The sequence below is a fragment of the Polypterus senegalus genome, chromosome 7, assembly GCF_016835505.1.
Source record: "Polypterus senegalus isolate Bchr_013 chromosome 7, ASM1683550v1, whole genome shotgun sequence".
NCBI classification, from domain to species: Eukaryota; Metazoa; Chordata; class Cladistia; order Polypteriformes; family Polypteridae; genus Polypterus; species Polypterus senegalus.
The window spans coordinates 157896907-157923465 of record NC_053160.1 but is presented as its reverse complement, the minus strand read 5'-3'; positions in this window follow the sequence as shown (position 1 = coordinate 157923465).

The window sequence follows — 26559 nt, the reverse complement described above, 5'->3', positions numbered from 1 at the left end:
AATACAATATGTCTTTGTGAAACGCCGTCCCATTGAATTTAACATACAGTGCCCTTCATAATGTTTGAGGGAAAGACACATTTTTCCTTGATTTACCCCTGTCCTCCACAGTTTAAAATTACAAATTAAACAAGTCCGATGTGATTAAAGTGCACATTGTAGACTTTTATTTATGGATATTTACATACGTTTTGCTCACACCATGTAAAAATGGCATTTTTTCTACACCGTCCCCCCATTTCAGGGCACCATAATGTTTGGAACAATTGACATCAAAGGTGTTTGTGATTTTTCAGGTGTGTTTCATTGCTTCATTAGTACAGGCATAAGATATCAAGGCTTGCCTCTATCTACAGACTGCCTTTGGAGTCTGTAGTTGCCATTGCTCAACATCATTGAAAGTCAAAAAAGTCATTATGAGGCTGAAAAACAAGATAAAACCATTAGAGACAACTGTAAAACCTTAGAATTACCAAAATCAACTGTCTGGAATATCATGTCGAAAAAAGCACGCACTGATGAGCTCCGTAATTGCAAAGGGACTGGTAGGGCAAGTAAGACCTCCACTGCTGATGACAGAGGAATCCTCACTATGGTAAAGAAAAAGCCCCAAATGTCTTTCCAACAGATCAGAAACAGTCTTCAAAAGGCAGATGTGTATGTGTGTCAGAGACAACTATCTGCAGAAGACTTAATGAACAGAAATACAGAGCCCACACTACAAGATACAAACCACTAGTTAGCCACAAAAAAACTACTTAAAAGAACTTGCAAAATTCTGGAAAAAGGTCTTGTGGACAGACGAGACAAAAATGAACCTGTATCAGAGTGATGGCAAGAGCAAAGTATGGAGATGAAAAGGAACTGCCTAAGATCCAAAGAAAACCACCTCATTTGTTAAACATGGTCATGTATGGCTGGCACAGGTCTGTGATGGTGTGGGTTCAGTTCCATGCTCCAGTTTCCTTTTTGGGAGCTCTTGAACCTGACACTGTTGGTAATGTAACCGGATGAGCTGGACAAGGAGGACACCAAACGAAGCAAGGGGAAAGGTGCAAAGTGCAAACAGTGTGTTTATTAAAAACCAACAAAGCAAATCCAAAGTGTTCAAATACATAGGCAAAAATCAATAAATAAATAATCCATTTAAAAAGGGTGAAATGTCAAGGTTAAAATCCAATAAATAAATCCTTTAAAACCAAAGTTAAAATGCTGGCGGGAAGCAATCCCTTCTTTAAAAAAAAGCTGGGGGCTCCCCTGCTTCTCCCGCCCTGGCCCTGCACCAGGGGAGTCTCCCTACCTGCAGCTCACTTCTCCTAATGGTATGTAGCCTTTCGGATCCTGGTTCCGTAAGGCTCCACCAAACCAATACTCCGGTTTCCCAGTGATCAGGGCGCACACACTGGGGCTTCCACCTCCCAATCCTCCGACTCCCACTACTTTCCGAGGCCTTACGCAACAAGCCGTCCTCGATCGTGGTCACTCCTGCTCCTCTGCAAAGCTCAGCGGGAGTGACCCAATGCATCTGCACCGGGTGCCGGCCAAACACCCTGCTAGGGCTCACTTCTTCCAGCTGCCTGTCGTTATTACAGTAAGCCTGCTCTCACGCGCTCTGTCACTCACACTGGCTCCATCACTTCATGCCTTCTTCTCCCGTAATCTCTGTTCTTTTTTCTTTTTTTTTTTCTCTCCCTCCACACTTGCGCTCATACTATATATAATGGGGACGTGGCACAAGTGTGGTGATTAGCAGCTCTCAGTATCAATCACAGACTTGGGCAATGCCACACCTGTGCACTTCAGTGTGGAAACACCCAAGCCTGCATCGCACGAGCACAGCAGTTATTTATTTAAATGAAAAGATAGACAGCTCCTGGTGATGTCTATGAATCACAGACATCAAGCAGTCATTGCATGCTGGGATATATGACAAAAGACTAAATGTAACTGCTTTAATAGACCTGCCATTGCTGTGTCCCAAACAATATGGTGCCCTGAAATGGAGGGGAACCATGCATAAGACCTGTTATCATTTCTACATTTATGACTGAAATGCATGGAAATACCTTTGAATGAAAGTCTGCAATGTGCACTTTAATCATGTCTAAAATGTTTGATTTGTAATTTTAAACACAGAGCAGAAGAGTAAATCAAGGAAAAATATGTCTTTGTCCCAAATATAATAGAGGGCACTGCATATCATTATCAGATGTATGTTACGTTTTATAGAAATGTATATATTTTTGAACAGGATGGTTATTGATTTAAAAGTGAACATTAAATTTGTAATCTTGTAGTTTCCCATTCAAGGTCTTATCCAGTAGACCCTGTAACAATGCATATAAACTCTTGTGGCAATGATTGTTTTTTGATCCTGCTGGCCCAAGTGGCACAAACACATGTATAGAGGTGACAAAGCATGACCAATCAACCTAAATGCCTCGTTCACTAAAGGACAGGCTGCAATTCCTCAATCAGTTAGACACAATGGAATTGAGTTTAGACAACTACAATAAAACAAAGGCTGTTCTGATGTATTCTCCATTGTATCTTTATAAATAGCAGCACCCCTTATCATGTAGGAAGCTGAGGTTGATCTGTGATCTCTAGGTCAGCAAAAGCTACTTTTAGTTCAGTCTGTGCATAAGCAGTTATAGCCTTCCATGACTGCATTAATCCTACTGGTTAGCTCTATGTTGCTGACAATAATGCTCTCCCCTTTTTATTAATAATGCTAGATGTAATTAATCTATACTGTGATCAAAAACTTCTTTGCTTAATTTAAGAAAGCTGACAGGCATTAAGAGATCTTTAAGTCTGTCTTGGTCCTTCTGCTTGTTAATTAACTTTTACTAATGAACAGGACATACATTATTACAGAAAAATAACTGTTAAATACAATCTTCTTAATTTCATGTTATTTTTTATTTATATTATAATTACTACTGTTTAATTTTCGTTTTCTGGGTTTACCCACGTCAGTTGGTTGCCTTACAATGTTTTTTTTTCCTACCCCTCTCCATGGTCCTAGGCATCCTTTGGAGTTAGACCACCGTCTTCATTGACCTCCCTCTTGGCCTTATCCTCTTCACCTTGCAAAAAAATCTGCCAGTGAGGTAAGCAAAATTTACTTGACAAGTGTGTCGAGGGTCTGGGGGTGCTAACCAGCCGGGATGCCCAGGAGGACTGGAGGAGGGCTTCCGCCTCCTCCAAACTACGAGGGGGCGACCGCCCTGGTGGCTTTGGGGACCACGGGAACAGAGCTTAGAAACTCAACCCTATAGGGCCCCGTGGTCACCGCCAGGGGGCGCCCCAATGTCTGAGGAGCCCTGGCCCTCAGCACTTCCACCACACCCGGAAGTGCTGGGGGGAAAAAGACCAGGGACACCCGGAGTGCTTCTGGGTGCGCAGCCAGTACTTCTGCCACACTGGGGAGTGCCGGCAGAAGCTAATCGGGGGGCACCTGGAGCACGTCCGGTTGTGGATAAAAGGGGCCGCCTCCCTCCGTTCAGGGGCTTGTGTCGGGAGCGAAGGACGGAGCTCGGGAGGAGAGGAAAGGAGGCGGCCTGAAGAGAGAAAGGCATTGTGTGAGGCCTGGACTTTGGGGGAGTTTTGGGGTTGTGTGTGCACTTGTATATAAATTATGTATAATAAACGTGTGTGGGTTGAACCATCGCTGTCCTCCTGTCTGTGTCTGGGCTGTCTTCCACACAAGATTTCTTAAAGTAAGCTAAATAATCATAAATACAACGTTTTTAGTAAGCAGTAATTCTTACAATAAGGAAAACAAGATTTAATTTCATGATATAAATATTTTTTACTTGCTTAGGTTTCATTTTTTGCAGTGAGAGATGCTGGTCTGGTTTCGTTATTACTTTAAAAATTAGTGAGATGAATTTTAGTGATCTTCTTTAAAGGACAGCACATAGGCTATTCAAAAAATAAAAATCAGCACTTTAAAATCACATCATCAGTTTACCTCTCCTTTTTTTAAAAAGACTGCTTCCCGACAAGCTGAATCCCATTTTCTGCTATGAACTACCTCCTCTTTTTAAGACGCAGTAATTTATTAAACAACAGGTTTAGCTGCAAAGCAACACAACAATATGTCCCCAATGAATCTTCTCTCTGTGAATCATTTCACTGTCTGTATTCCAGTTTTATGTAAATAATCAACGTAAATCCCGAATTTGTAAGGCACCTTTGATATACTGTAGGTGTCAGCTAAATATATAAAAAGTACATATATTTTATATTTAAATATATAAAATAGTTAATAAAAAAAAAAAAACAGGTTCTAGATGTGATTGAATTTCAGTTCACCATCTTAAGCTGCTCCTGTTTTTATGGCTATTATTTACAAAACTCCTGGTCAGTTTGACCACATTTTTCACATAATAACAAACCTTATGGATATTTAAACAAAACTGTTGGCTCAAAAACCTTCTTGCCCTACAACAACTATACAGAATCCCTGTGGGGGTGAAGGAAACAGTAAATATGAAACTAGAAACAAATCCAACTTTGGTAATTTCCCTGTACACAACATAGAACAATGGAAGATTCTCTCGAGATTTATGTGCCCAAACTTGACATCTGTTATTTTTGAATCTGCTTACTAACAGAAATGTTAGTGAAACACTGGGGCCAACAAACAGATAATGTAATAAATTATCAAATGGATGATACCATTTTGCATATTTTGCATTATTAAAAATATTTAAAACAGCTTTTGAAAAAGAAAATGCAGTAAGTAAAGTATGCAGCTGAGTTTTTTTTCCAGAATATTTATTGAAATAATCTCTTTTCCAAGCAAGTTTAATAAATTAAAGCAAATGTGTTTACAGTGTTGTGTTTGGAAAGTGTTGTGATATCCTTACTTGCATAGAAAGTAAGAACCAAAAACATATTGAGTAAGTTACCAAACAGTGTGGGAACTTTGGGAACCTTCCGAACTCAGCTTAGCGGGGTTTTTGGAGAAATTAGAAAAATGGGACTGATGAGCATTGCTCGGTTGAATGGCCTGTTCTCATCAATATTGTTGTAATGTTTTAATGTATTACCAACATTTCCACTTTCCAGTGCCTTGAACAGCAAGTATTACAAGATTTGCAGCACAACTCCAGGAAGGCATTCTTGAAACGTACCAACAAATCCAAAAATGAGATTATAATGTGATATCAGGCAATCTGAACAATATGATCTTTCCGTTATATTCTCGTGCACTTCTAGTGTATGAGCCAAACAATAAACAGAGTACATATAAATAATACTAGTGCTTGTCTGTATATTAATTAGACTAATTCAAGTGAAAAACCCAATTTTCTGAAATACAAACATTTAAACAAAGATTCAATCTATTCTTATAAAGTAATCTATACTTTTATAAGCCCAGCATACTACACAAAGGAAATCATTTTTATAAGCAATACATCAAAAACAAAAGGGCAAAGCATCTACCATATGAGACTGTCCTACACATCTTATAAATAAAGGTGCCAGATTGGTTCATTAGAATGATGCCATAGGGGAACCATTTTTGGTTGCCAAATGACCCATTCACATGAAGATTCCAGGAAGAACCCACATTTATTTAGATCTGTAACAGGCCCCGTACAGTGAATAACCATGAATAGATGGAAACAGATTTGTGAAATACTAATGGGTCATGATTTTGAAAGGACTCTTGCTGCATACAGTCATACAGGCTGAGTCCAGGTCTTATTAAGTGTAGGTTTTGTCCTTTTTTGTTTGTGCTTTCTTTTTTTAACTTTCTAATGTTTTTTTCTCCTAATTTAACTAAAGTCATTTACTGTATAAGTTCCACTGAATTGTATGGAATTTTTTTTCTTTGAATAAAATAAATATAAATAAATACATTTTAAAAATTATTTGTGTCATGTGTGGCCTGCAAAGGGCACTCCTGCCACCCAAACACGACACAGATAGATGCAGAGGCACAAGTACAAGCACACACGCTTTTTATTTTTCTTTTCCATCATGGGAAATGCTTTTCCTATTTCCCACAAGTAGAGCTCAGCTCAAAGCTCAGCACAAAACTCTTCTTTCTTTTCTCTTCATCTTTCCTTCACTCCTCATGACTAGCTTTGACTTCTACCACCTGACTCTGACTGTTCTACTTCTGTCAGCATGTCCGTGTGTGACAGAAGAGCTGCCTATAAGGGCTTAACAGCAGCTGCAGCGCCCCCTGGTTGCACCCATGGACCCCAACAGAGCTACTGTATATTAAACTCCAGCTCGCATGGAGCCCTGCGGGAGTCCAAGGCACTGCTGCAACCCAGGGGGGCTGCCATCTAGCGCTCTGGGGGAGGTAATGCTCTGGATACGCTCCCTCTCCCAGTCCTTCCAGCATGGTGTCCCAGCTGGGCAATGGCCCCAGCCATATGCCACACCTGCTAGGTAGCCTACTATACAGTAAAATTTCATTATCGTACTATAAAATCTTGCATATAATATGCACTTGTGTATAATGCGCATGCTAATTTAGCCCAAAATTATTTAGGCAAAAATGGAAATCTCACATATAATGCACACCCTTAACTTTTCAATATTTAAGTGAAGATGTCAACTTTTGTTGACAGGAGCAGTGAGGGCAATAATCAGCTGTAAACGTCGAAAAAACTTGAAGTTACGATATAAACGGACTCTCTTTGGAGCAATGTTAGACTCATTGACTTGTAACATCTAATCCCTGCGTTGGCATGATTTGCTTGAAACAACAGCAAAAACTGCAATAGCAAAAATGGCATCAACATCTGGTGAGAGAGTGAAGCGAATATGCAAATCAAAATACTCAGTGGATGGCGTTTACAGATATTTTATTATTTTGAATCGAACTCTGATACATAGGACTCTGATTTTGGCGCAAGTACCCTGGAGATCGAGATCGAAAACGATTGTAAGGTACTGGCATCAGCTGATCAGTGTCTGATGTGCCTACAGCCGCATTTGCTTGGGACAACCGGTGCTTACAATGACAAGAGGTACAAACCAGATTGCATCACACTGTGACTTCCGCCATCACTGCCTATTCACCGATGTCGCCTCCGCGTGGGTGCTGCTGCTGTAGCCAGAACATGCAGCGAAAGTGACCACAGAACCAGCAACAGCAGTTTTATGTTGATTTATGTGTGAAACCTTTGCTTTGTGTACTTTTCAGAAAATAGCCTGGTAGCCACTCAACGCCCCCACCACACAACTGCCACTGCAGCAGCCAGAGGCGGCTAACTCACTTCAACAGCACGCTGCACACAGAAACCAATGTTTTTTGTTGATTTATGTGAGAAATTATTGCTTTAAAATGATGTCTGTGTATAGCGCACATTAAAAATTAAAAATTGCGAGATTTTACAGTATATAAATGTTTTTCAAAGCAAAAAGAGCCAACTTTCAATGAAGTGGTGCTTTATCAAGCAACTGGTCTACGAGGAACCACACATCCCAGTAAAGAATCATAAAATGCAATTTTTAAGAGTGTAGGTCAGAGAGTATTTAAACAGTTCAACAAATGCGGTCATTTTTTTCCCTAAGAATGCATGCAGTAATGCATGTCTTAAATCCCATCTCCCCCTTTTCCCTCTCTTTTCTACTCTCTGTAATCTCTTTTTCTGGTTTTCTCTTGCCTAACTCGCATCCAGACTCCAGAGTCAAGGTCAAAGATTGAGTCACTTCTAGATAAAGCTGCAAAATCTCTTTACAGTAGAAATCACAGACATCAACTAAGTGACAGAGTGATAATAAAGCTTTTAACCCCTAAACTACTAGTCTTGACAGTGATTTAGTCCAAATAACTAAAGCAGTATGCATGTATTCTAACTGTTTGATCATATTTCATAAAGCTGAAATATATATTTTTCTAATGTTATCTTTTTCAATGTCATTATTTTTATTTTATACAACTGTTGCTCTGTTTTTATTGCACAACTTGGACACCATGTTGTTGTGTTTTTTTTCTTGTGGTTGGCATAATTTCCTGTTCTTTTGTTATACACGTGAAAGGAGTATGATAATAAATAAAAAAAAACACTTCCTTTGCAAGAGACTGCCCTGTAGAAGGTGTACAAAAAGAAGTAATAGTCCTTAGTGTGAGTGCAAACTGGGAAGAATGGTAGAACAGGCACAGGAAGCCCCACAGTACAGTTTACAATACAATACAGTTTATTTTTGTATAGCCCAAAATCACACAGGAAGTGCCGCAATGGGCTTTAACAGGCCCTGCCTTTTGACAGCCCCCCAGCCTTGACTCTCTGAGAAGACAAGGAAAAACTCCCAATAAAAACCTTGTAGGGAAAAATGGCAGAAACCTCGGGAAAGGCAGTTCAAAGAGAGACCCCTTTCCAGGTAGGTTGGGCGTGCAGTGGGTGTCAAAAGTAGGGGGTCAATACAATACAATATACAGAACAGAACAATTCCTTAAGACAGCATAATAATAAAAATTTTAGAAGTACGGTTTAACAGTAGATGATATGACATAATTAGGTTTGGATATTTTTAGAGTCCTGGAGACCTCATCCATCTAGCTGCCTCCCTATTTGGCCATGCCATGGCTGAAACGTTGCTCCGATGAAAGGAACCCTCTTTCCCATGATTCCTGTGATCCTCCATCAGGGATGACTTTACCATAGGCAGGCAAACAACTTGGCAGGTGGGCCGTGGCACCAATTGCCACATTTGGGTACCGAGAAAAGAAACAGAAAGGAAGAGGCATATCAGGCAAGCAAATTAAAAGTAAAAATTAGAAATTCAACAAACCAGGAGAACCACTGATCTGTAACCAGAAACTTTAAGTAAGATTTGGTTAAAAAAGGTGAAATAATTTAGATGATGCACACATGGCGTAACATTCTGGTGTGTTTAGCTGATATGAACGTTGGAGCATTTCACATTTTTTTACTTATTTCGTCCAAGAGTTATTTATTTATTTTTTGTTTCTTAAATAGGTTTATAGCAATGAGTCACATTCAAAAGTAGTTACAATAATAGAAAACAAATACATGTGTTAGTAGATTATATAAAACACATGCTTCTGAAAGCCTCTTAACATTGGGGTTAAAAGCAGAGCACAAATTGGCTTGTGGCGGCTCAATACCTTTCATACACAACAACCTTCAAGTGATGTGAAAATGGCATTGATTGACGTGTGTAGTGGTGGAGGGTCTGTGACTGATTCTTTTTAAACATAAAATTTTTGAAAGTATACCCGATAGAGCAGAATTCAATAATTAGCAATTGGAAAATAACTACTAATATCATAAAATCAGTATCAAAATTAACCTATGTGAGAAAATAAAGTAACTAAAATAAGTTCCCCAGCTACTGTAGCTATTAATATTAGTTAAAACACAGTAATTTACTAAAATGATACAAATAAGTAAGAACTTGCAAAGGAACCTATTTATTGTATAATAGGAATAAGAATTGCATGTGATGGACAAGAAGATCGGGGTTTGCTTTGGTTTTTTATGTATATCTAGGACTGAAAGATCAGGGGCTTAAGCCACTGAAATCTCCCACCTCCCGATGCCACTGTCCATTTTTAAACCCATGTTTATATATGTCTCTATTATTAATTTGTTCAAACCTCATTTAGCTGCAGGTTGATAAGATTGGCACTTTGCAGTAAAAGTCTGCAGAGAATATTGTTCAATCAATTCCATCTTATTTATGCTTATTCCCTTTCAATTTGTTTTCACAGAAGTGACTTTTTTGTACTCTATTAAGTTAGACTAACCTAAAGCAGAAGGAGAAGGGAGCTGTTGGCACATGGGCTCTGTCCTGCATTTGACTCATTTGCATTGGGCATCTGAGTAGCTGTCAGACAAGTAGAAGTGGTAAAAATGCAAATTCAGACCACCAATTTCAAGGTAAATCTGAAACAGTAAACTAATTCGTAGTTAAAATCGCACAGAACGTTTCCATATTTTAAGATGGACAAATTCAGTTTCACCAGTGCTTGGGAAAGTTTGAAATGTTAAAACTTAACACAGCGTAATCTGTTTGAGATATCTGAATGAAAACTGCCACATATTTATAAAGTTGGTCCATGAGGGACCAAGTAGGTTTTTTTATGCGAACAGACTGTCACAAACTTGACAAAGAGCCATAGCAAGGTTTGGGGCAGCCACCTGCATATTGTTTCCTGGCTGCAAAGTTGAAGTCCAAAACAGAACTGAGGGGATAGGTGAAATGTGGTGGCTTTTAAAGGCCAATAAAGGAAATGATATCAGGGGAGCCGGGATCTTTATCCATAGGCTCAGGCCTGGAAGTGACATCAAAGGGATTGGAACCAGAATTGATGTCACCAGGATCAGGCAGAATTTCCCGTGGACGGTCTGCAGAAAAGAAAGAAAAAATGGTCAGTGCACTCTGCCATCTCCCAGTCTGGTTCAGAATTACTGTAATTCAAGCACTTTAGCTGCCTCCCATGTGCATGTGTGTGATATACAGACATGGAGTTTTCACATTATAAGCAAACATATCTAAAAAGACAATCAGGAATTCCCAAAGACCGGCAAGATCAAATTTTGTAGTAACCATTCCCAAATTCAAATAGTTTCTGCTGGATAAAAGTTAATGGAAGAGCGGTGAGGTATAGGAAGAAAAGGAATATGTGAAATAGAAAGAGAATGTTAAATACAGAATAGAAGAGATGGCAGACACATAGGTAGAAACTGGGTGACAGGCTAAAACCATATGAATAAATGTGCCAGGGACATTTAAGGAACACAATGGGATGTGTGGCTAAACACATAGGATAAAGTTCACAAGGGGTAAAGTGTAAAGAAGAAACTATTGATGGAGGTTTTGCAGAATGCTTTTTATTTGCATACTGACTGTGTATTGGAGATCACTCCTTTTGTGCCCTCTGCAGTCTAAAGACATTTTTCAAAAAATAAAAACCATGAACCAATGTTAGAACAAACTAGATATTAAGAAATAAGTGTAAGAAAGTCAAATTTTAAGGAGATTTACAACATCTGTAGCCTTGAACTTATGTGTCATTTAATCTGCCCATCAAACCAGCTTATCTCTATCATGGCTCAGAAGGAGATAAAGATTAAACGAGCCCATAATCAATGTCTGGAATTAGTTGGTATAGGTCACCAGTCAAACTCTGTTAAAGACTGTAGTGAAGGGTTAAAATGCTGAAATATCACTGGACTACCTTGAAATGTCATAAATTAATTTGGCAAAAGGTTACTATCTTGGTTTCATAGTTAGCATAGATTAATTGGCACATTTATCATGTGAAGTTACAGCAGAATAATTTAATTTAAATTATACTATAAGCCTAAATGGAGAAAAAAAAATTAGCAGGTAATTTTGGAAATCTTTCCCGACTTTGTGATGAACTCACTGCAGTGAGCTGTAAAAACAGCTTGTCAACATAGTGGAAAACATGATAAAGTGGGACAAGATTTATGTGGTAGAAAATACTCTCAATTCTTCTCTGTGTTAATTGCTCAAACCCCAAGCAATTTATTATCTGCTCTTAGCTTTGCAGACTTTTGTTTTTTAAATAGTAAAAAAAATCATCTCTGCTATTGGTATTTTAAAATGAAAAGTTTAAATTAAAAGATGTCATCCAGTGAAAAACAGTCATTAAATCCTGCCACTATTTATAGTGTGGCATGATAATTTTAACCTGCTTAAACTAAATGTGTTTCATTGATAGACATTACAATTTCCAAACCATCTAAAAGAAATATCTCAGAATTGCTTCTTGATATTTTACAAAGTTCAACAAAGATCAGTTTGACAACCATTATAATCTTGGCTTTACTGAATATATGTAATGCACTTCATACAGGTTCTGCACCCAGCCCTGCCAGGATAAGACCCAACCCCTACGAGCTTAAAGCTTTTCACATATGTTTAAAAATGGAAGAATTAATGGATTTACACAAGCGTATATGGCATTTACTCATCTAGTCATGTTTAAATTTGAATAACAAAAAATACTCAACTATGTGAATATAATGATGCATCACTTCAAAATGGCAAAGTTCACAAAATTTTGCATGCATATTACTGCTAAAATACAATTTAAAATCTACATATTTGAGTCGTTAAAATTTCACTTGAGATATGGGGTTGCTGGGGCAGAAGTGAAACACCCAAACCATGTTGTCACTCCTAACATATGGGTTATGTGGTGTTTCAAAAAGTTCATCAGTAAGGAGGCCTGTAATGGCACATCACTCCAAAATGGAAAAGTAAGGAAATTTCATGAAATTTTGCATACATATTATTGTTGATGCAATTTAAAATCCAGACGTTGGAGCCTTTTTAGAAATTCCATTGAGAAATGGAGTTGTTGGTGGAGCAGTGCAAAACCCAAACTGCGATATCACACCTAAATGATTCCCACTTGTTGTAAAGAGTTTGGCATATTATTTAGGTTTTGCCCTACTTAAACTAAAGGCAATAGTTCTTATCAGTCGTTGCGTTAACATGCACTTTGATAACCCGGTTATTCACAGAAAGTAGTTTTTGAAACTACCATGTAAAACCATATTCTAGTTATAGAAACCAGGTTATTGCTGTCTGCGAAACTTAACAGACATAGACTTCTCTGCAAGTAACCCAGTTATGTGACCATGTAAACCCTTAACTGGGTTACAGCTGAGGATTTTGTAGTCTGTACATGTCTGTGTTGTGTGTTAGCTTTACACATGCTTTTAGCAGCCACAGGTAGAAGCAGCCATAAGATAAATTTCCTGAGGAAAATGCTTGGCTGATGACATTATTCATTTTCCTGGTTAAAATAATCAAAGTCAATTTTTCAGAAATCGATATACAGTATTTATGTTGAGCTGAACGTACAGTGCTAAGCTCAACAGCATAATCTCGAGAGCAGTAGAGTAACACAAAAAAACTAACGTACATTTAGTAGTTAAGTAGTTTGATTGCTTTTTGAAGTAATAAGTAACCTAACGCAAAACTTATTTTACTGAAGTACAAATACCTGAATTATTATTATCAGAGCTGCACTGGGTGTAAGGGAAGAATCTTACATACCGGTATGCCACTACTTTGTAGAGTTCAATCATAGCCAAGCATAAGAGTGTTCTGCATTCAGTCCGGTAACAGATACCTATAAAGAAATGTCCGTTTAGTTTTAATTCAGCTATTTGCTAAGGATATATTGAAACAGTGTTAATGGGCCAGTAACCAGACTGCAAATCGTTAGGGGCTCAGGTTGAAGATAAAAAGGGGTTGAATGTTATTTACTTCAGAGCTATGAAGAACTAAACATTTTTATAAACACAAGAAAATTGCCACAGGTTTCATGTATGTTTTTGGATACATGGTGGCCAATAATAAAGTTTAAGTGTATTTTGTGCAGTTAATTGAAGTTGGAGTGTTATGCCAAAGATTACTTGCATATGTAAACACCAATTTTTAAGAATCAAGGTTTTTCCCTTAACCGGGTTACTCACCTCATCTGAATTATGTGTGTGCATGTAAAGACACTCATTAAAGGCTGCATTCCACATCAGTGACTAAATGGAAACATCAACTCTATGATGTAATGGGGGACCAACACAAAATCAGGCATCACTCAAAAGTGGCTACTTTCATGAACTGTTGTATTTACATTTTTTTATTGATGCAATTTAAACTATAGACATCATGAAGTTTTAAGAACAACTTCATCAGGAAGTTGTGTTTGGTGGACCAACACCACAAAAAACAAACATTAGACCAGGGTAGATGCTTAGAGCATTTGTCATATACTCTATAACAAAACAACATAACTTAGAGCTTCAAAGGTTTTATCATGAATAGGAGCTCAATAGAGGGAACAACACAAAAACTGGTAGTTTTTCAATATTATGTTACATATCAAGGATTTAATTGTTCAACAAGCAATCTAGTTTATTAATGTAGGATTAAACATCTATTTGAGAAACCACAGTAAACCAGAAAATATAAAGAAGTAGTGTTCAAGATTCCAACATTACAAGGAGTCATCACAAATAAAGAATCCAATCACACAGAAAAAAAGAACAAATTCAACGACTTATGAGAGCAGAGAAATTGATAAAGAGGTAGTAATGATGATGGGACACACTTGTGTTTCAGGAAGTAATGAAAAAGCATCAACATTTAAAAAACATAAATATTTGTTTTCTTGCCTCAATCCATTAAAAAAATATACCCAGGCAATATAATTTTCTAACTCATTAAATCGAGACCAGTGTGGGCTGGAGCATAGGCAGGATCAAACCCTTGTCAGGATGCCCGTCCATCACAGAGCAAACACAAACCAAACACACAGGGGCCAACTTAGCATTGGCAATTCATCTAACTCAGAAATGTCGAGGACATGCAGACTTCACTCAGAAAAGACCCAGAATACAAACCCTGGTCTCTTTCCTGTGAGGCAGCAATGCTACTACTGCATCACAATACTGCTCAGGCTAGTCAGACTTTGAAAAGTGTTCACTTCTTTAGCTTTAACTAGAAAGTTTAGAAAGTACAATTTCAACCTGTTGCTAATTAGCAAATCCTAGTCGGAATATAACGATTTAGAATTAAAAATCTGAAATGACTTCACTCACCTTTTAAGGCTGATTCCACTTTTCTGAGGTGAGATCACCCAGTTCGTCATGGCACTCAAAGCAAAATGAAGACAAATGTACTAAAGAAACAGCATTGTTGACAGGCACAAGTCATGTGAGGGATATAAAAATAATTTAAAGGCACTGAAAATCAGAAGGAGCTCTGTTAAAACATAACTGCTGAGAACCTCAAATGAACAGGCCAAAACCTCAGCAGGAGAGCCAAGAATCCAAAACAACTCTTAAGAATTTGCAGAGCGTCACTAATGAGATTATAGAAAAGGTGCGTCAAGGAGCAATATTGCTCAAGGCCACAAAATACAATAAAAGTCCACAGGCAAACTCAGCATGACAACCTACAAAGTCAGACTACAACAACCTAACCTATTTAAACTGTGTTGACCATCAGTGAGACGATCATTACAAAGGTGTATGCAATGATAAAACAAACTATTGTATATAGAAAACAGTAGAAAAAGATGAAAGATCTGAAAACCCAGATAGCAGCAGCTAAAAAACTAACACAAATAAAAAGTGACACACTAATAATTGAAAAGCAGATAACAAGAATGTTCATCTACATAAATGAAGACTGACGGAAAAAACTGGTTGTACTACACCTGCAAATACTTTTGCAAATAGACATAGAACTGGCAGCATTGCTGAGAAGCAACCTTCATGGGAACCTATAGAAAAACTGTTTTTTATAGTCATGTTGACATGCAAAACATTATGGCTGCTTATTCACCCACCTGGTCCCAGTAGCATATTTTGCTCATGCACTTCAAGTCACAGTCAATGATGGAACAATGAATTTAACATTTATCTTAATCCTGATGAGCAGCTGCTGATGCATACCTCGAAGATTGGTTCTGTCAGCTTCAGTGTTGACATTTAACAGACTGGGAACAGACTCCTGAAGTTGTCCTGTTCCTAAATGAAGATGTCATAAAAAGCTTTTCATTAGTGCAAAGAGGCAACTTGTGGCATGTTTATTCTTAACGTTAAAATAAATTGCTAAATGTGTAATACACAAATTAAACCTTTATGGGCAATTTGTTCTTGCATTATTTTCTGTGTTATTAAGCAGGGTATGTACTTTTACTGATCAACTATTACACTGGACAACACATTTTTTCCATGCTGAATGCATATATAATTTCAGAATAACTATATTACATAGAAATTAGGATATAACTTAAATGAACTTTTATTGAATTTAGTGTTTAATCGCTTAATGATGCTAACACATTGCATTAGTTCAGGTGTGTTTTGCTGACTGCCCTTTGTACTCAGTATCTGACACGTCTTGTTTCAGTGTCCAACAGCATTTATGGATTGCACTTGCCCTGATATTGCTTTTCAATCATTTTAAATGTCCTGAGGAAACCTCTCACCATGTTCATCACTGATTGCACCAAGGTTAACATAGAAGAAATCCAAGTGTGAATGTAGAAAATGAACCTTTATACTTACTTCTTTTTGTATGCTTGAAGTATGTTGGCAACCAGCTGAATGTAGTTTGGTGCCCACTAGTTGCCAAGGAAATTCTTAACAACATCCTTGACTGTCTTCCTTGTGATTTCTTTGAGATATGTGAACAAACGGAAACATCCTCTTTAATCTTGGGATCAGTTTTTTGTCTCAAATATCAAACTTCAGCTTTGGTCATTGCTTTCTTGGAGTTTTTCCTCAGTGTTATTAGTGTAGGATAAAATGGGCATTGCCCATTCTGCTAGGCTTTTTACTGGTCCAGAAATTACTGGTAAGAAAGTAAATTTAGTAGGGATGCAGAAATCCAGCTTCACCTTCCTCCAACCTATATTCGAGAATAAATGACATACCAAATACAGCCCTGTACGTCATGTCATAAAAATGGTATAAATTAGAATTGAACTGATTTTTTTGTATAGGCCCCTTCAGACCAGAAGGCGCCAAATGGACAGTGTCACACACACGTACACATCTAATGTTTGTTTTCTTTATTACAATGAACATTACAATATACAGGGCGTATCCCCCCAAATCTTTATATGTTGTCCTTGTCTTTGTACAACAGCCAAGTCTGAATATTAAGCTTCAAGTGACAACATTTATGGACAAAATAATTCACCTGTGAGCAGGTACTAGTTCTGTAACTGGAAGTGACTTTAATCCCATCACCAGAGGGAACACTTTCTTTTAAAACTCAGCTGCATCCATCTCTTCCTTCTGCAGAGATCTCTCACAGACTAGCATTCACTGAAACATACTCCCTGAAACTTAAAATATGATGAACCGCTCTCTCTTTGGGAGCTGAAAGGTGAGATCCACTCTACCAAGTCAAGCATGGGCCAATGAATGAGTTCAGACTGAGAAGACTTTACTTCAGGAGTGGAACTTCAGCATCTAAATCTTTTGTGCCAGAAAGAGTAATTCTTTTCTCTATGAAGTTGTAGAGGACACAGCAGAAAGCTTAACAGCAAGCTGAGAAAAGCATAGCTTGCCAAGAAAAATGGATCATGTTGCAATGTGAAAGAGTACATACCAACGTAAGAAGAATCCTCCGCTTGAACCCAAAGCAAGAAAACCAACAACTCCATGCAACATCTGACAGACCACAGACAGACCTGGGGCCTCATGTATAAATGGTGCATATGCACAGAAATGTTGTATAAGAACGTTTCCACGCTCAAATTGCGATGTATAAAACCTAAACTTGGCGTAAAGCCACGCACATTTCCACGGTACCTCATACCCTGTTATACGCAAGTTCTCCACTCGGTTTTGCAGACTGGTGGCACCCAGCGTCAAAGCAGTGCTACTGTTCCTGTGTGGTTCTGATTGTAATTAACTTGTAACAATATAATGGTCCAGGGAATAGCGATAGTATTCCAAATACCATAATTGCTTTAGCATTGTTACTCTCACTACACCTTCTTCTTCTTCTTTCAGCTGCTCCCGTTAGGAGTTGCCAGAGCGGATCATCTTTTTTCATATTACTCTCACTGCACCACTCAGAGTATTTATATCACTGTATTTGAGTGGGGAATCACAGCAGCAGCTGATCAGAAAGAGAATTATCGGTATACAGCATCAAGCACACGCTGTCTCAGCCACGGCAAAACGTTTCAAAGCCTTTACTGTATGGACCTCGCGGTTCAGAAACAGTTTCATCCCAAAAACTATAAACGCACTCAATCAATTGCTCCTTGTAGAACTGCTTATACTTATAAGTACAATTACCCCACTGTAAACTTGCACTACAGTTATAATATTGCACAACCTGCACCACTTTATAAAGAGCGTATTTACATATGATGACGATATCATTTTAAAATGAAATGCAGCAAAATATGTTGATTATATTATACAGATAACTTCATTTAAATAATCTGTATTGTTAATAATTAAACATGAGGACACAGTGCCGCAGCGCTAGCAAGTTCACTTATTGTTCCTGCCTCGCGCTGTATATTTGCTGAGGCTGGCACGACACTAGAAGGATAGACGGATAGAATAATTAAACACATACTATGAAGATATTTCAATGTTCCTTAAAAGTTTTGAAGAGTCGTGGTTGTAAGCTTACAGATGGCTTAACGTCTATTACAGAGCTGATTGTGTGGCGATTGGGTATTTAGAGAAAGAAAAATATGGACAGGAATTAGAGGTTAGTACGTTTGAAAGAGACAGTACTGCTACAATAAATTATTTCATCAAAGGTCGCACATGGCGCAGCAGCATCTTGTGTGAGACATGAAAAATCACTGCACCACCGTGTTCCCATGTTTAATACCATGCTTTCATTCCAATCATCATGAAAATGATATCACATATACATCTCAGTATTTTAATTATTCAGAGAGCTGTAATATCATGAATGTAATGAATTCTGTGTCCTGTAGGAGAAAGAGAAAGAACAGAAGCACGTAGTGATTCACACACATAGAGCACATAGAAGACCAAATACAAAACAAAGCATTTAACATGCTACTTTAGTTACGATGTGATTTGAGAAACTAGTAAATTAAATCATTTTAAGATGAAGTTTATGATGTTCCACTTTAATGACAAAATAAACTATGTGATTAAAGTGGAAATTTCGAGATTAAAGTTGACATTTTGTACTTTTTTCCCACTGTGTGCCTATTTTTTTGTCTGTACCCTAATAAGCTTTCATATGACACTTAGACAGTGGGCTACAACTCGCCTTTTCACGGCGACTGATATGTGACTTCTTTTTTATTTCGGCCACAGTGCGACTTTGTGAACTTGAGCTTTCAAGTTTCTCCAACACACTATGTCACTTGATCAACTTCCTTTTGTTGATTATACCACTGTTTAAATCAACAAATAGTATGTTTTTCCTTTGCCTCCACTTGGTATTTGCTGAAATTCTTATATTTTCCCCCGTGCTTTTCCCATTGTCTTTTCACAGAACACTGAGCTTAAGGACTATTTATATTAATTTGCATATTCAAAGAGGCATAATTCTGGGAGGAATTGGGGTGGGGCAGCAAGCGCATGCACGTGTGTTACTTTTCACGCTGACCGGGATTTATGTAGCGGAAGAACGCGGAAGTTGGTGAACGCACAGATTCCTGCATCTGGATTTTTCTGTGCATAAGCACATTTCACCTTTTGTGCTTACGTCATGTTATAGTGTTATGCATGAGGCCCCTGGTGTCCTAAACTGTTTATATGTGTCAAGGTAAATTAGAACTCTAAATAGCAAGTAAATAGCCAGTGTTTTGTGTTAGATGTTTATCTGTCTTGTTTGCCTTACATCCTGTCTTCTATGTCAATATATATATACAGTAATCCCTCGCTATATTGTGCTTCGACTTTCGCGGCTTCTCTCTATCGCGGATTTTAAATGTAAGCATATCTAAATATATATCACGGATTTTTCGCTGGTTCACGGATTTCTGCGGACAATGTGTCTTTTTACTTCCTGTACATGCTTCCTCAGTTGGTTTGCCCAGTTGATTTCATACAAGGGACGCTATTGGCGGATGACTGAGAAGCTAACCAATCAGAACACGCAGTTAAGTTCTCCTAACTGAGAAGCTAACCAATCAGAGCACGCAGTTAAGTTCCTGCTTGCTGAATGCAGTGTTAACCAGGAAGTCTCGTCTCGCTCATTCAGCATCAACGTGTTTCGCTGTGTAAAGAGATGTGCTCTTTTGTGTTTATCTTTGTGCATAGTCAAGCCCTTCATTATGGCTCCAAAACGATCTGCTACTGCTTCAGGGGCCGTGTCCAAGCGCAAACGGAAGATGTTAACGATTGCCGAAAAGGTAAATGTTTTGGATTTGTTGAAGGCTATGATTCTTTTTATTTAAAAAGTAGGAAAGGAATATAAGATCTACGGCCGCAGTGTCCTTTTAACCAGGGTGCAAAACAAGTTGTAAGTGGATGTAATAAGGCAGTAGTCTGGATGGAATCTGCTTTAGGGATTTGGATTGAAGACTGCCAGAAGAAGAACAACGGCAGTGCTACACATTCGCCTGAAGTGGCTCCTTTAAGGGCTGTAACGCTCTCCTTTGTTGTGCAGTAAAATAAAACTCATTGTTATCGGACAAGTCATCGTGTCATTGTTGGTGAGTAACCATAATTAATTTTCTACTTACAGTACTTAGTACATGTACGTACGTTTAGTGTCACTGTACACACACATTTACTGTATACTATTTTTGTTGCATTGTACGTATTTATTGCTGGTGGCTTGTCTATCGTAATGGCTGTAACATGTGATATCGGAGACACTCAATATCTTTAAAATAATATTTAGGTTTTACTATATATAAACAGTGTGTTTATATACATAATTTCAATGAATCTTACCTAATATCAAAGAGAATACAAAGGGATTATGATGTATAACTCTGCTGGGAATATTTATAAACAGTGTGGGAGAGTTTATAAGGGCTTAAAATATATAAAAATAACCATAGAAACATATGGTTTCTACTTCGCGGATTTTCACCTATCACGGGGGGGTTTGGAACGCAACCCCCGCGATCGAGGAGGGATTACTGTACATATTAACTAAAACTCCTCAATGATATAAGATATGCTTCCCGCGCGGTGCTTGATTGTTTGCTTTTCTCTCTCTCTCAACCACTCTGACATTCTCTGCACCTGACGAAGGGGTGTGAGCAGAGGGGCTGTTTGCACAGAGGCTGTTTGCCTAAAGGATATGGATACTCCTCTGCAAAATGCAGCTTTATCGCGGTGCTTCGGCATACTTAAAAGCACGTATTGATTTTTTGATTGGTTGCTTTTATCTCGCCCTCTCTCTCTGACATTCTCTGCTCCTGACGGCGCTCCTTTGAAGAGAAGATATGTTTACATTCTTTTAATTGTGAGAAAGAACTGTCATCTCTGTCTTGTCATGGAGCACAGTTTAAACTTTTGACTAAAGGGTGTTTTTTCATGTCTAAAGGGCTCTAATAATGTTAACAGTGTGGGAGAGTTTATAAGGGCTTAAAATATATAAAAATAACCATACAAACATATGGTTTCTACTTCGCAGATTTTCATCTGTCGCGGGGGGTTCTGGAACGCAACCCCCGCGATCGAGGAGGGATTACTGTATATATATATATATATATATATATATATATATATATATATATATATATCTGTTTCTGTAATCATTGTGTTCATCAGTAAATTGCATTATCCTGTTTTTTAAAATGAGTGTACTTCAGTTACCTTGATACAAGTCTAAACATCGGAGACCACCTCCTGCGGAGAAAGGTTAGGAAAATTAAGTAGAAGTCTTACTGAATTATTTAATTAATTACCAGCATTGCCAAAGACAAAAAAGTTAACTAACTTAGTTAAATTTTGCTGTCTCTGGGAGTAGGCAGGCTAAACATCTTTCTTTTCCTACTTTAGTTTATCAAGGAGGGTGATTATAATTATGAAATATAATTAAAAGTTGCATTCAGCATAACTGATATTATTTACTCTCTGAATAAGACCCACATGTACAAGCTCACTAATGCTTGTCCTTTTTTGTGATTTTTTGGGAGTTTTGAGGAAAGTGAAGAAACGCTATTAAACTGTTTTGGACATACTGAATTTATACACACTCAACATGGTGTTGACATTTGAAAGTGTAATTTAGCAGCCCAAATGTCCATGACATATGAAAAAATTCTGTATTTAATGTATTCTGTATTTAATATATGCTTATTTTTATTTCATTGTTTACCAGCATGGCTGACACAGTGGTGCAGCTGCTAAGTGTTACTGTGCTTTCTAACAGCTACAGAAGAATTCTAGCCTGTCCATTCGTACTTAACATTACTTTTAAAATGCCATCCTACAACCATTTTAATGGATTTAGCTTTAACCAAGAGAAGTGGTTATCCGGTGGTTAACAAACGTCATGGAGAATTTTAACCCTCAGCCAGAACACTTTCCAATTGGTGGGTTTACAATGGTGGCCAGTCACTGCCCCCCTCCTTCATACTTCCAACTAAACTGTTCTCTCTTAAACTAGAAACAACAGGAGGTTTTTTAAGCTCCTTTCCCAGTCTCTGAACTGATGTTTGTTATCTCTTCTGGCCTCTAAATCCAACTCACGTTAATAGATTCAACAAAGACTGTGCTGGGAATCTCCAACATTCCACCTCCAGTGTGAACAACCAGGTTGTTCAACCCTTATCCCAACAATCCTAGACAAGTTTCTGGTACATGCTTTTCTTTCTCTCTGCTGCTTCACCCCTGCCCTTCTCCTATGATACTGTTAGTTTCTGATCATCTTTCCCTCTGTGGACCAAATTACAATATCTGGTCTCAATGTTGTAGACAGTACTGCTTCCTGAAGCAGGAGTTTTCCTCCTAAGGCAATCTTCATCTCCCATCCCTGGATCAATTGCAGCAGGTTTGACTCAGAATGACTGGTCTCTGTCCTTCTTTATCAATGATTATGATGTTATATGATATCTTTCCTAGGCATGGTGTTTCTTCCAGTTTTCTTGCCTCAAGGTATCTGCTTATATTACTAGCACACTGTCATGTCCCAACCCGCGTTAGTGCTGTTTTGGACTATTACAAGGATTGTCAGGAAGCACCTGGAGCACATCCTGGTGAGAGATAAAAGAGGCTGCCTCACTTCATTCGAAGAGCCAGAGTTGAGTGGAAGAGGACGGAGCTTGCGAGGAGTGGAGTAGAGTGGAGGCGGCAATAGAGTGAGGAGAAAAGAACTGTGAGCTGTTTTTTTGCTAATTTTTGTACTGTGTTTGTGCTGTGTAGTGTTGTGTGAAATAAACGTGTGTGCTTTTGGACATCTGGCTGTCTCCGTGTCTGTCTGTGTCTGAACATTTTTCACAGATTCAAAAGCTTCACAAGTGAGAGAACTAAAATGCAGCAGAAATTTTACTTGTGCAATAAGTGCTAAGCAATTGGGTTGGAACAAAAAGAAGCAGCCACTGCGGCCCACCAGGAATGACTTTGCCCAATCCTGCTCTAGCTCTTTTCCTTCCTTATCCAAGTTTTGAAATTCATTATGGATAATGATTCTCTTCACCCTAAACTGGCCTTTGCCTACTGCTCAACATGTGCCATTCCAAAACCACACCTTTCAATGAAGGATTTACCAATGATGTTCCTAATTTTCAACCAACATGCTCTCTGATTTTTTGCAGTGCTAGCTACCCACTTCCACCCAGATCTTGCTCTTATGCCCACTTTCCTGACAAGGTAGTCTTGGGAGTCTCTGTGGGTCAGGCCTAGTCTGCATTGGCAAATTTTAAACTCCTCTACTACTGATTAAAAAGGAAGCTGGGAGCTATCCAGACAAGATGTAGCAGCCTGACAGATGTCTGCCTGGGGGGAACTCCCAACCATTGGCAGCAGGACATTTTGGTAAATCCTACATGCATTTTCTGGGCAGGCCTAACCTATTGATGTTCATCAGCCAGTCTTTTTTACCTCCTTTTCTGTTTTAGAAATGGTGTTTTAATCTTTGAGAGTATCACCAAACCAGTTCCCTAGACGTTTTATTGGCTTCCCTTGTATTGATGGAATTACATCTGCTTATGCATGTACTGTAGTTTGAACTTGTTTTTTGGTTTGCCCTTCTGAATCACCAAGCACTTTGACTTCCCAGGCTCAAAGATCATTCTAGCCCAAGCTGCCATAAAATCAGATTCCACTAGCACCCATCTTTCCTGAATGTGCGTTCACATCATCACAGTAACATTATCTATAAATCCCCTGATTGCCAATTGTTGACTCTTTTTTCCTTTATTCCATTTTCCTTTCTTAGTCCCAAAAGTATGTGCATGGTGAATACATTTTCAATATAAATTGGTTCAGGGTGTGAGGGAGTTGTCACCTCCGTTGACCATCTTCCTGTCAACAGTTTGATCCTGCCTTGTGCCCAGTACTGCTGGAAAAGGTTTTGGATGTTGCAACCTTGAACTGGACTGAACGGGTTTGAAAATGAATAGAAGAATTAATAAATGAAGCTCAACAAGTCTTCAGTACACCCTATTAGGTACTGACCTTAGAGTCACACTAATACATCACTTCATCAAATCAAAGTAACATTTTCCTACAGAAAGAACACATATTTCACAAAATAAAAAGCAGTACTGTAAATACAGTTAAGATTATACAAAAAAAATGAAATTTTCACAGCTGTATGTTACTGAAATCACACTGCACCTCCATATATTAACACTTTGTTTATATTTCATATTTAGTATTTTGTAATGATGATAAATGACTCATGTTTTATACAGTACCAAGCTCTAGTTAAAGATGCTTAAAACTTTCCATTCTTATCTTTCAATTACAAGTCACCCTCTTATGCTAGATGAAGCCTGATGAATCCTTTTATAGCACAAAAACCTTTGAGGTGCCCCACTTGACATAAAGGGTTTTTTTAAAAAGGAAAGGACCCCAGTCAAAGCAAAGAGCAGATGAAGTCTTGCTCTGAAATGATAAGGTTTAAAAAGTCATTGTGTTTCTCAGCAAAATTTTCACTAGGGCAATTGGCCTGGCCATTGGGCTGAAGCACACAATCAATCAATTGAGGGAAAAAGGATGATTTACTTGATGAAGGGCCCTACATATAGAATGATTGATGCTGTTTCCAAGCAATTTGTGCAAGAGTTCAGACTCTCTACTCTTTTGCTCTTGGTTTTCGACTTGCCGCTTTGGTGAAGTGAGATAATCATAATGAAAGCATACTACCCTATAATAGGTTTATCAAAATTTTTTGCTGATGAGCTATTGTGCCGACGAAGTAAGTCTTCAGTTATTAGAGAATGGCCATCACATAAAAGGTGAGGAACAAATGGCTCTCATTTTTCATCCTGAAGAAAGTAAATTAACATTTTAGAATTTCATTGTGGCATCTAGATTGAGCGCAAAGTCCTGATGCCGTGAAACGAGTCTGTTGGGTGATCTCAGATGAAATGTGCCGAGAAGCAGGTGGAGATGTCTATGATATGTGCTGCAGTTAATAAAAAAAGGTTGGATTGTGGAGAATTGTATTTTTTTACTAAATATGGACTTTCAGAGTGACTTTCAAAATGTGTTTTTTAATCCGGCAGTCCAATTAAGTATTCTCATTTCTGATAGTGGAAATAAAGCATAAAGCTATTGTTTGGCACGATGTCCTTCATTTCTTAAACTTCAAATCTGTAATATTTCCACATGTGACTTCACATTTCTAACATTCTGATATAAATCGATTTTTTTTTTGTCTGACACTGTGATTCATTTGCCTAATCATTTCAACGGGGTATGAAGGAAGTCTCTTTCTTCTTTCTTAAAGTGGCCTAGTTTTTTTTTTCAGTTTTTTATCACACGCTAAATGGAACTATTCAGGCATATCATTGTCCCCATTGTCTCTACCTTCACCTTTCTGCTACTCTCTGCTTCTCCCCAACTTGCTGTAAATTCTGTACCCTTTTACCTGGCAGGACCATAGCAGGGTTGTCAATTTTTAAAGGCCTGATGAGCAGTGAATGAGAGAACTTGGACAACAAGGAAGGAATTTTAATGAAGTAAATGACTGAAAGTAGCAGAGTTAATTAAGCACTCTTTAGAAAATAATAAAACTGGAGGCAAGGTGGAGGATATTAGTAAAACGTTATTTTGCATGGCTTTTTGTGTTTAGTCACTAAGGCCAATTTAGAATCACCAATTCATGGGTACCTGCATGTCTTCGATTGTGTGATGAAACCAGAGCACCCAGATTAAACCCACGTGGATGCAGTGGTCACTTTTAGGTAATTTGCTAATCTTAGATAATTAGTTTGACGTAGGGTAACACAGTGGCACAGTGATTTTCACTCCTATATCAGAGGTCCAGCATCCTGGTTATAAATCCCATGTCTGCAGGTTGACTGTGTTGAGTTAGCAGGTTTTCCCTGCAGATGTATAGTGACAAGACAGGCAAGGCAGGTAATTGCCTGGGGTCCCTGTGGTCATTTGTTTACATAGGTACTTATTGCAATGACATTATCTGTGGGAACCCCCCTTGATGTAAACTACTGACACATTACAATCACACAGTCAAAACTCCCCAGGGGGGGCCCACTCTCCACTGCAAGATGTTTCATGATGAATGTTACTTTTTGTAGCGTTAAATGTAATCAGCATCGTTGTTATAAATCATGAAGGTGATGTACAGTGGTGTGAAAAACTATTTGCCCCTTCCTGATTTCTTATTCTTTTGCATGTTTGTCACACAAAATGTTTCTGATCATCAAACACATTTAACCATTAGTCAAATATAACACAAGTAAACACAAAATGCAGTTTTTAAATGATGGTTTTTATTATTTAGGGAGAAAAAAAAATCCAAACCTACATGGCCCTGTGTGAAAAAGTAATTGCCCCCTGAACCTAATAACTGGTTGGGCCACCCTTAGCAGCAATAACTGCAATCAAGCGTTTGTGATAACTTTGTCTTTTACAGCGCTCTGGAGGAATTTTAGCCCACTCATCTTTGCAG